The 11,006-nt window shown below is 35.4% G+C and overlaps 1 protein-coding gene and 2 pseudogenes across 1 annotated transcript in view; 2 read left to right on the forward strand and 1 right to left on the reverse strand.

Moving 5' to 3' along the window:
• Nucleotides 1-11,006, forward strand: part of SPHKAP (SPHK1 interactor, AKAP domain containing) — a 105,789-nt gene that overhangs the window by 48,428 nt on the left and 46,355 nt on the right. The gene's annotated exons all lie outside the window — the stretch shown is intronic.
• On the reverse strand, nucleotides 8,473-8,591 carry LOC111742404 (annotated as a pseudogene).
• On the forward strand, nucleotides 9,003-9,121 carry LOC111742402 (annotated as a pseudogene).

Here is an 11,006-nt window from a genome sequence, read left to right on the forward strand (position 1 = left end):
CTGACTTTCATGAAAGTTAAAACATTCACTGTCCCTGAGGAAAAGCATCTTTTTAATAAAAAGTTGACAAGTGAATGCTTATGGAGAGAGCCAATATTTTTTTCAGGAAAAAGAAAAAAAATGGAGTTCCTTGGAATACATGGAGTCCAACTTCAGAAGATACTTTTGTTAATTTTATTCTAAAACGTTTGATGGGTGTCATTCAATGTCCAGAGCAACCATCAAAAATTTGTTAAACAGCATTATTGTTTTTTTTTTAACTTTAAGGAATATCATTTGAAAATAAACCCACAAAATAATTTTTTTTGTAAAATGTTTCCTTTGATACTACACGAATTGATGTGCAATATAGTTGTTGACTGGAGACTACTTAGACATTTAAGGAGGTCTGACAAAGGGTACGTGGGAGAGAGCTAAAGCTGAGCCATTCTCTGTAATACTAGTTGTATAGCTGACTTAATTGTCTATTTTTGTCGCTCATTTGTTCCAACATAGTCATGAGAATTTGGCCACGTATCCTTGAAATCACCATAATATTCACATATTTTTAACTATAAATTCATGGGTAGATATATCTGTACCAAAGAAAATTCTCCAGTCACTACAATGTTTATATAATAGCATTGAAAAGTAAAATGAGGCGGATGAAAGCTAAAATAACTGATGTTGAAATTAAGAGTCATACTTCATTTATCATGACATATTCCCAAGTGACTCGGTGGAGACGAGCTCAAAAGTTCCTTCCTATTTTAAGACGCTTTTCAAATGCTTCTTCCTGACAGTGCAATATTAGAAGAAAGTGATATTTTGCCTAATTAGCGGGAGCGGAATAATTTTCCTGCCTTTATTTTTTTTTTTTTTACACTAACCTTCAACATGGTGTTCTGTTAACTCAGCAGACTGCTATTTTTCTAACGTTTAATCTATGAAAACACACTCTGAATTGCCTAAGAAGCAAAAGAATTAGGGATGTATTTTTGATTTACCTTAGTAACTGCAAAGGGAATTTATCAATCAATGCCACAGGCTTCAAGCTAGCCTTATGACAACTCAATTCTATGGACTATTTTCCTTCCTTCAGTAAGTTTGTCTTCAAAGATTTCTGTTTTCCTCTGTCATAATCCATTCTCACTCTTCATATAGGCAGAGATCTCTTAATCCAAAGAGAGATTCTTTGAAAGAGAAAATCCAAAAACTTAGACTCGAGCCTGGAAACTGAAGGGAGAATTAGTATGCTTAGGAAAAGTCCACTTGGGTTTTTAGTTTATGAAAGCACTTTTCAAAATGAATCAATGGTGAACATTTTAGAGATTGCCTAAAACAAAGCTCCACAAAACATTTAAAGATGTTACAAAAATGATGGGTTCCTGTGGGCCGTGAAATTTTTATCACATCATTTGTTTGAAAACAAAACAAAACAAAAAAAACAAAAAACTCAATTAATTTGTAATAAACAGTATTTATGTGAATATGTGAAAAAAAATGTGAAATGCATGGACCTGATGTTTTCTTAATTCTTTTTTTAAAAAAAGAATTAATTGATAATTATGGGAAAAATCATGTAAGCTTTAAGCTCTCTTGAAATCAATTGTGTAGCTGTTTATTTTCTATTTGTAGGCCTACTTTATTATTAATATCATGTCTTCTTTAAAATTAAAAATTTTTAATACTAATTATCAATGCCAGGAAGCAATTAATGAAACTGCCCTTCCAAGATGAAATGGGCATAGATTTGCCAGCCAACCCTCCAAGAGGCAGTGAAGGAGAGTTTCTCAGCTAATGCTGCCTTCTAGAAGCTACCTCCAGTAGGCACCATTTATTAAAATGACAAAACACTGCCCATTTTGTTTTATTTGGGCTTAGAAATATATAGGAAGAATGAAGGGAGACAATACAGCCCAAATACAGCTTAATTCTTCTACAAAGAAATAACTTTTCAATGAAAGAAGTATTGAAAGAAGTATTGAATTCATGACCTACACAGAGTTCTGTGCAAAGTGATGAGCTTTTAATAAAAAACAAGTACTCAAATGGAGATAGAGGAAGCACAGAGCCACAGTATCATATGGATGATTCGCACAGATGACTCCTGCAGGCTCTTCCATTCCTAACCTATATGACTGTGTGAAAATTTTCAATAAAAAAAGAATTAATATTTATTGAATACTTCTGGGCTGCTAGGAATCTCTTCCTAGAACATTGGGTAGATTTATTAATTCAGACAGGATCCCTACACAGTTGGGAGTATGATTTTCTCCAGATGAGACTGACTTGGACGGTCTACCTGAGTCACAAAGGTAGTAAATAGTGGAACCAGAAATAAGATTCAGGCAATCCAGTCCCCCAGCCCTGCCTGCCCTGTCTCCATATTGTCTGGAACCATCTCTAGCCCTCTGACTTCACGGCAGTTGAACAACCTGCCTGTTCCTTTTTATACAGAGACAGAGGGCTCCTTAACTACAAAAGTGATCGTTTAGTGATTCCAAAGATTGCGTCCTTTTTATTGCTACCATTTTAGGTGTCTATCTAATAATTTTTCTGTTCTCTTGTTGCCTGTTACTACGGAGAGCTTTATAATGCTTTATTTTACAAATTGCTTCCACTAATAATAGTATTTCTCTGAGGTTTTACAGAAACCCTATGAAGTAGCCGGCATAGGTACTATAAGTACAGAAATATACATGGTGGGTGTTGAAAGGTTTAGTACTTCTCCAGGATCATAAAGCGATGGCGTTGGTGCCTGAAACCAGGCCCTCCAATCACATTTGCGTAGCAACTTCTTCATGGTCATGTCGCTTGCCAATTAAAGGATTGATTGGGAAAATAAAGTCTTGAGATTTCATATCCTCAATTTTCTAGAACAGCAGTTTCCAAAATATAGCTCTTGGGCCAAATCTGGCCCACTGCCTATTTTTGAAAATAAAGTTTTATTGGGACAATAAATTCATGTACATATTGTGTACAGCTGCTCCTTCCCTCTCCCCCTCGTCCCCCACCACCACCAAAGAAGCGTCGATGAGTCGACTAAATGCAGCAAAGACTTTATGGCTTGCTTACCTAAAATATTTACAGAATGTGGCCCTTTACAGAAAATGTTTGCCAACTTCTGTCCTAGAGCAAATAGCTAACACTTTGAAAGATAAATCTGCTTCTCCACCTTACTGGTTTAGAATAGATAAAAACAAAACTATTTCTCTTTTATCTGAGGAATCGCTCAGGTCTTTTTTGTATTAAGTGTTCAAAGGACTTTGCTCTCCAGTATCAAGACTTTAATTGGTTGATGTCTGCTTTTCATTACTTAAAACCATGATTTGTTTGAAATTTTTATCAAAATGACCTTTCCATAACAATTTTCCACAAACTCTCCTATTCTTGTTTCACTGTAGTAAAGCCCTTTTGAGCTTTAACTCTTAAGCTTCTTTTAATTTGACTACTCCAAGTGTTCTAAGAAATTACATGTTTCATAACATTTTTTCAGACTTACATCTGACAATGAGACAGATATATTGCCTTTTCTTTTCTCTCTAAAGATCTAGCATCGGCGGGGGTGGGGGACCGTATTGCTTTCTGCATAAATCTAGCTTTTGTTTTTTTCAAAGCTGTAATTACTAACAGCACTTTTAGTCCTGTAAACCCTAATTTGCCATCCCATTTTTCTGTAGCCTGGTAATCACATCCTATCAGAGATCACAAAAGCCATGGTGGTGGTCCTTAAGAAATAGCTGATGTGTGGTTTGCAATTTAGAGAGAGGATCCAACACTCGTCAGCTCTTCAGAAAACAGAAGCACGTCCTCGGTGATTCTAAGAGGGTGCGATCAGAAGATGCATGTCTCTGTTTCTGGGCCTCAGAGTTTAGAAAGTAAGTTAGCAAGGGCGTGTACATATACATACTCCTGAGCCCTAACTCATTCATCATTAATGTTGAAAACAGACACTGTGGTCACCAAAAGACAAAGTGCTAAAAGGCTGCTGCATTTGTGGCACAAGAGAGAAAACGTAGGCATTATAAAAACCCTTTTGTCTTTGAGATTCAATTTTGTGATGATATTCTATCATTTAAATTTGCTTCTAAAATTATGTTCAGCCTACCCGAATAGTCATTGTACTATTCCCTGGAAATACAATGGTGACTGAGAGAGACAGTTTCTGCCATCTTAGAGCCAAAATTTTCTTGGCTTTGCAATAGAATCACCTTGTTTTCCTTTGATAACACTGGTTACCACATGTTGAACAGAAATTTGATTGGCAGGAATACATATTGAGAGATATGGGGGGAGAGGGAGAAAAGGGAAAGAAAGAGAAGAAAGGAAGAAGGAAGGGAACAAAAGGAGAGAAGAAAGGGAGGAAGGAAGGAGAGAAAAAAGGCAGACGGGCTCAAATAAAATGAAGGCAAAGTCATATACTATCAGAGGGATACTTCTGAAGACTTCGAATAATTCCAGATTAAGTTTCTCATGAGTATTAATATAGAGTACAGATTATAGACCTGAGATTATATCAATTAACACCCATTATAGAATATTTTTGGATTTAAATGCACTTTTGAATCACAGTATACACTTAATAGTAATTTTTGCTTTGCTAACACCTCTTTTCAAATTAGCAAAAAATACAAACTGCCTTACTGCAGACAATTGCTTGGCTTAAAGTCATAGGCGTTCATTTGGGAAACTTTGATGTTGAGATTAATCTCCAGAAGTTTATCCTTGTCTGCTTGCATGGTGAATTTTTTTAAGCTAAACATTGAACCTGCTTTGATTATAAAGAAAAAAAAAATCTTAACATTGTCTCTAATATTTCATAGAGCAGTTCTCTCTTAAATTAACCACAGGTCACGGGGAATGCATCTTTGGTCTATCTCATGGCACTTTATGACTGCTAACTTCATATCCAAAGTCACTAATTTGATTCTCTAAGAAAAGATTTTTAGATGATGAGAAGAGTAGCTGCCAAAGTAGGTAGCATTTATCAAAACCACTCCGGGGGGCTGAGGCATGTAACTTTTAGTCCACATGGTACTGAGGGCAGCAGATATATCTCTTAACAGATAATGTGGAGTGACCACGTGGTGGCTGAAGGGTTCACAGTGCACCAGAAATTATGTAATAGTTGACGTTTTGGTTTAATTGGGAGAGTGCTGTGACACAGCTGAAAATCTGGGCCATGTATATACATGTGAAGATCTCAAGAGGGTCAGGCTTTTGTTTATGTCACCATGTTTTAATTCTTTCTGCACGCTACGCAGTACATTGCATATATCAATAATATTACTGACATGGATATGCAAGGAAAAGGATGCTCTTACATATTGCCAATGGATATTTAAATCATTCTAACCCGTTTAGATAGGAAACCAAAACATTCGTTAAAATTTAAATCATATATTTGCCCTTTGACCTAGAAATCTCCCTTTTGGAACTGAACCCATAAGTAACTAAAATGAGAATCTATATATGGCATTCTTCACAGTGGCAAGAACAGAAACTAACCAATAAACATGGAAGCAAAGTGATTCCCATTGATGAGAGACTGGTTGGGTAAATTATGCCACGTCAGCCCATGGAAAAAGATGCAGTCATTGTAAAGAAGGCTCTGGAACTATATCACTACACTTGCAGGGATTTGCAAACTATCATTGAATGAAGAAAAGTCAAATATAAAGAAAGGAGTATAAGATGGTCTCATTTTTATAAAGCAAGATCCAAATCCCCCATATATATGTATACACACACACAAAGATATATGTCATTTGTCAAGTTCTTATCACAAGATCAAGATATGGAAGGAACAGGGATTTTATATGGAAATGACAGAGAAAACAGGGAGGCCAATTAAATTTAGGGAAGAAAGAATAAAATAAAGATTATACTTCCTCTCAACCTCCCTTCCTGATCCCCTAGAAATTATATTCTCATGTTGTAGATGGAAAACCCAACATGTATTATGATCCCATTTTTTGAAAACAATAATGTATGTATGCAGAATTAGAAAAATTTATATCGTAAGACATATAGATGTCCAAATGAAAAAGCATGGTTGTGTTATATATATAACACTATAATTCTGTTACTGCAAAACAAATAAAATCCTCATATTTATGTATATGTACATATACATATTGATAGATAATAGATATAGATAATAGAGACAAAAGAGATAATAGAGACAGAGAGGTATAGCGATCTGTATCTATAGACATGTAGATATATGTTTATTTGGAGAAAGATGTGTAAGGACATATATTACTCTGTTAAAATTTATTACCACACTAGTGTGGGCATTGGAGGGGTAGAGATTATTAGTTTTGCCTTTACATATCTTTTATTATTTTTCCTTTCACTTATTATAATGACCATATTATCTGTAAAGACTAAATTAAAATATTTTTTTAAATAAATTTTAAAAAGCTAGATGATCTGCGTCCACCGGATGCTCCATGAAGCTGGGGGAAGGTTCAGATTCTTTCAACTGTTCTTCAGTGTGATGTTCACACCAAAGATATGAATCAAAGGAGGTGGGACCACAGCGAAGGGAAGACTTCCTTCTGGTCAAAGAAGATGATGGGGAAAACCAAACAGCCAAAGTAAATTCTTGAGAAGATGTGAATTTCCTTTAAGTTGTAGCATGAAAACCAGAAAAAATATTAATTGGACAAAAAAGATAGAAGAGAAGGGAAGAGAATTCTAGGTAGGTACAAAAACATGACCAAAAGCAAATACATATAATCATCAAGTAGGTTTAATATTTACATTAAAGATCTTAATGCAGCTCTGAAAAAAAGGACTATCAGAGTTAGACGATTTTAAGACCAGAATTCACTTACTTCATGTTACCTGGTGACTGATTTTCATCAAAACTGAAACTCATAATATTCGAATGCAAAGGGATAAAACCTAACATGCCAGAAAGTGAAAGAAAATGTTTGAAACTCTAAATAATAACAAAGATCTTCTAAAATTAACTAAAGAATATCTGAACAAAAAATTTTAAGGTGCTCAAAATATTAGTGGCAATCTACCGTAGCCTGCCTTAGTTAACACTTTTAAAGTTTAGTGCCAAAGAAAAATGCAGATTTCCATCTTCTTATATATTTAATAACTTTCTGAAATTTCAGTGACTATGCATGCAAATAATTTGTAAATAATTCATGGACAGCCTCTGCATATGCCTTTCATCAGAGCCTTTTTTTTTTTTAGCAGAAATCTTTTTTTCAAATGAAATCTTACCTGTTCCCATTATAAAAAAAAAAAAAAAAAAAAAAAAAAAACAGAGAAAAGCATAAATGCTCATTTGAAGACCTGGAGACCTGAGGAATCAAATTCACTCACAGTTGTAAACAGAGTGTGGGTGACTGAATGACAGTGTTTCTCTATGACCATCTGTCTGTCTATCTGCCCCGTTGGGTGACTGATGGACTGTCTGATGGTTGGCTGGTGCAGCCGCCAGGATGACCTATCAATCGCTAAGCCAAGATGATTTTAAAAGAGCATGTGAAATAAAGTACCTCTGTTGTCCCAGATTTCTAGCTCCCTGTATTGCACTTTGTCTATAATTTTGTTTTGTAAACTGCGTTAGCTGGATACTGAGGTTTTTTTACTCAGTTTTCTTTCATTGTACAATTTTAAGAATAGCTCCATTTTTAGTGAGCAGCCCGGACCTTGCATTGTTGGCGTCCTTAGCAAAAAACATACAAGGGTGCTCAGGCTCACAGCAGATTGCATCTCCCAACAGTGTCTCTCCTCGTGTTCCTCAGCCTGACACTTTTCTGGTTTTCTGCCTATTTCTCTGGCTATTCATGTCTTTGTCAGTTCTCTGACTCTGCCCCTATGTCAGCATTTTTAAAGAGTTCTGCACTGGTCCCTCATGCATTCTTGTTCTACATACTCATGAGGCAGGTAATGGAATTGAGTGACACACATCAGGAGTAAAGCCAGCATCTGCCAGAAGTATAAACATTTGCCATTGATTTTTACAGAATGGAGATAAAAATATTTAGCATACTTTGAACAAGACTAATACTGAAAATAACACTTTAAAGTAAAAAAATATGTTCTAAAAATAGAAACATCCCATCATGAAATCTGTAGATTGTAAATTATAAGAATTTGATCTGAAACCTTGTCTTGTACACAAGATGTCAATAGCAAGTTTTATATTTCAATTTACAATGTGCAAAACCAAGTTCAGCCATGATTCCTCCAGCTGGGTGTGATATTTATTTGTATTACTTTCCATAATGGAAAAGTGCTATTTCCAAAAACAAATATTAGCAAGCCCGGATAGACTCATGCTTCTTATATTTAAGATAGTTATGTCTGGGAGACTTATGGAATTCTGGTGTCCCAATGTCATCATTTTTAGATTCTAGTACTTATTTATTTATTTATTTTTAGGAGAGGCACGCGTGGTTGACCTCACAGATTGCAGGAACCTTGTCAGTTTACAATCTCTTATTTTTTTTTTATTTTTTACGCCTACAGTACCTGGTCTTCCTAGGTGGTCTCCCATCTAAGTACTAACCAGGCTCGACCCTTCTTAGCTTCTGAGATCAGACAGGATCGGGTTTGTTCAGGGTAGCATGGCTATAGACTAGAATCTAGTACTTATGATTCTATATTTCAATAATTGCCATTGGTAGCTCCTCTTTCATACTTTAAATATTAAGAGAAAGAAATTGAGGAATGTCAATTAATTTTACTTGCAATTTAATATCAACCAAGGAAATCTTTTTAAACATCGGCCTTGAAAACCATAGTGTGAGGAATGTGGTTAGTTTTTATTTAAGAAACTGATTTTAGCATATTAAAATGGACCAGGTTGTGCTTTCCCAAAGGACATCTCCAGACACATCATTTCAGGATGACTGGCACAGTGAAGTCACACGTTCCGTTAACTGTGCAGTGCTTAGATGAGTGGTGTGGGCAACTAACAGGGCCAGGTCTTTAATGCAATCACAAATGCCTGCACAGGTCGCTGTCTTCCAACACTTAAAACTCCCCGTGTCTCTGGCCACGCCGCCCAGAACAAGCCCGATCCCGTCTGATCTCAGAAGCTAAGCAGGGTCGGGCCTGGTTAGTATTTGGATGGGAGACCACCTAGGAAGACCAGGGGCTGTAGGCATAAAAAATAAAAAATAAGGGATTGTAAGCTGACAAGGTCCTTGCAATCTGTGAGGTCAACCATGGGTTGCCTCTGCCTAAAAAAAAAAAACTCTCCACAGCACTTTGTCATACGGAAGCCACCAAAACTGTGTGGTACTTCACACCCAGTTCTCCCAGCCTTGACTCAAGCTATAGGAGCCTACTGAGTTCATGGAGTTAATTGCTATGTTCATAACAATTGTCTAGTTTTAAGTTTTTAATCAAAACGAAGACTAGTTTATAATGTGTTATATAAACTAAAAATTCTACATTTTTGAAAATGTCACCACCATGTACGTTAGTTTCATGGTGTCTATAACACCAACCACGGCAACAACACAATCTCTTACAAATTTTAACCAGTCTGCAACAAATTATTTAACCTCTCTCAATAAACAGTGTAGTTTGTTTCCTGATATTATGTCATCAGGAGCACTATATCTAAAAATTAAATCAAAATCATTAGCAATACTAAGTACAAATACAATTGGCTGGGTGGTACATAGATAGGTAGGTAGGTGATAGATAGATAGATAGATAGATAGATAGATAGATAGATAGATAGATAGATGATAGATAGATGTAGAGGGAGATGATAGATGATAAATGATAAGATGATAAATACATAGATATCAGGTAGATATCAATCTATGCTTTCAGCTGATGTCACAGATAATCGTTTCATGTAAATTATATAGTAAAATCTTGGCAGTAGCTCAACACGCCAAGCACCATTTTTTCCAGCTAGAATTTTGTTTGCAAAGCTTGTTTCTGCTCAGAACACATGATTTCTGCTGCATTCAATATACTTTATTTAATAAATCTGTCATCTGTAAAGAGCAATTGCCCAGATAAGTTATTTTCCCTAAAGCATAACTAATTTCATAGAATCATCAGTTATTTTACTCACATCCAAAACAAATTTTTTTAAATAGATCACCGATTGTTTCATCATGCGTCTTTATACCTGTGTCGTCTTTTCTGATGAATTGTTTCATAATACTATTTTATGATTTTGTTTTGTTTCTTTTGAGTACAAATGCACATTGCCTGATAAACATGTTGATATAGTACACACAAAGAAATGAGCTCTCTACCATTTTTCTTAAAAATCTGTCTTGGCATTTTTTATTTTCCTATTTTTAATGCAGATCTGTGTACATAGACATATTTCTCTACTATTAAAAAAATTCTCATGCAATCAACTATGACGAAGGATATTTGCCATTAAACCTTAGAGTCCAAGACAGTGGAAGTGGTGGAGTTTGTGGGGTACAGAGGCGCACACACCACACTTAACAGGGCCTGGGGAATTATTATCATACAGAAATGCAAGCTCATTGTCCCAGTTTTTACTTTTTAAAAAATGCCTAGAAATCCAATTTTCTATTGAGAAATTACCCAATTGTCTAATATTACCTTAATGTCATTTAAAACATGAACTATTTCAGATTGGGTATTGGCTCATTTTGGGCTGAAAGTGCCAGTTTGTAACCTCTGAAAGAAACTGGGTGATGTCCATTGCATCAGGGCCAAAAAGGCTGAAGTCTAGATTTGGTCCCTGTGGGATCCGTTAGTTTTTCAAGGAAAAGCGTTTTTTTTTTTTTTTTTTTTTTTTTTTTTTTTTTTTTTTTGTAGTGGCCACAGCTCATGCTATTTTCCAAGAAAATTCATTTGCTGGACATTCAGAGTATAACTACCTCAGCCCAAATAGGACAGCTATTACCAAGCAAAGATCCTTGTTTGAATCACGTATCGTACACTCTTATTTATTAGGTCATAGGTAAAATTGGGAGTCCAACTAGTAATAATAATAGTGAGACTACTAAAAATAAAATAGGTGACTGAAGTTCTCATTCCTGATC

This window comes from Pteropus vampyrus, unplaced genomic scaffold (genome assembly GCF_000151845.1).
Source record: "Pteropus vampyrus isolate Shadow unplaced genomic scaffold, Pvam_2.0 Scaffold93, whole genome shotgun sequence".
NCBI classification, from domain to species: Eukaryota; Metazoa; Chordata; class Mammalia; order Chiroptera; family Pteropodidae; genus Pteropus; species Pteropus vampyrus.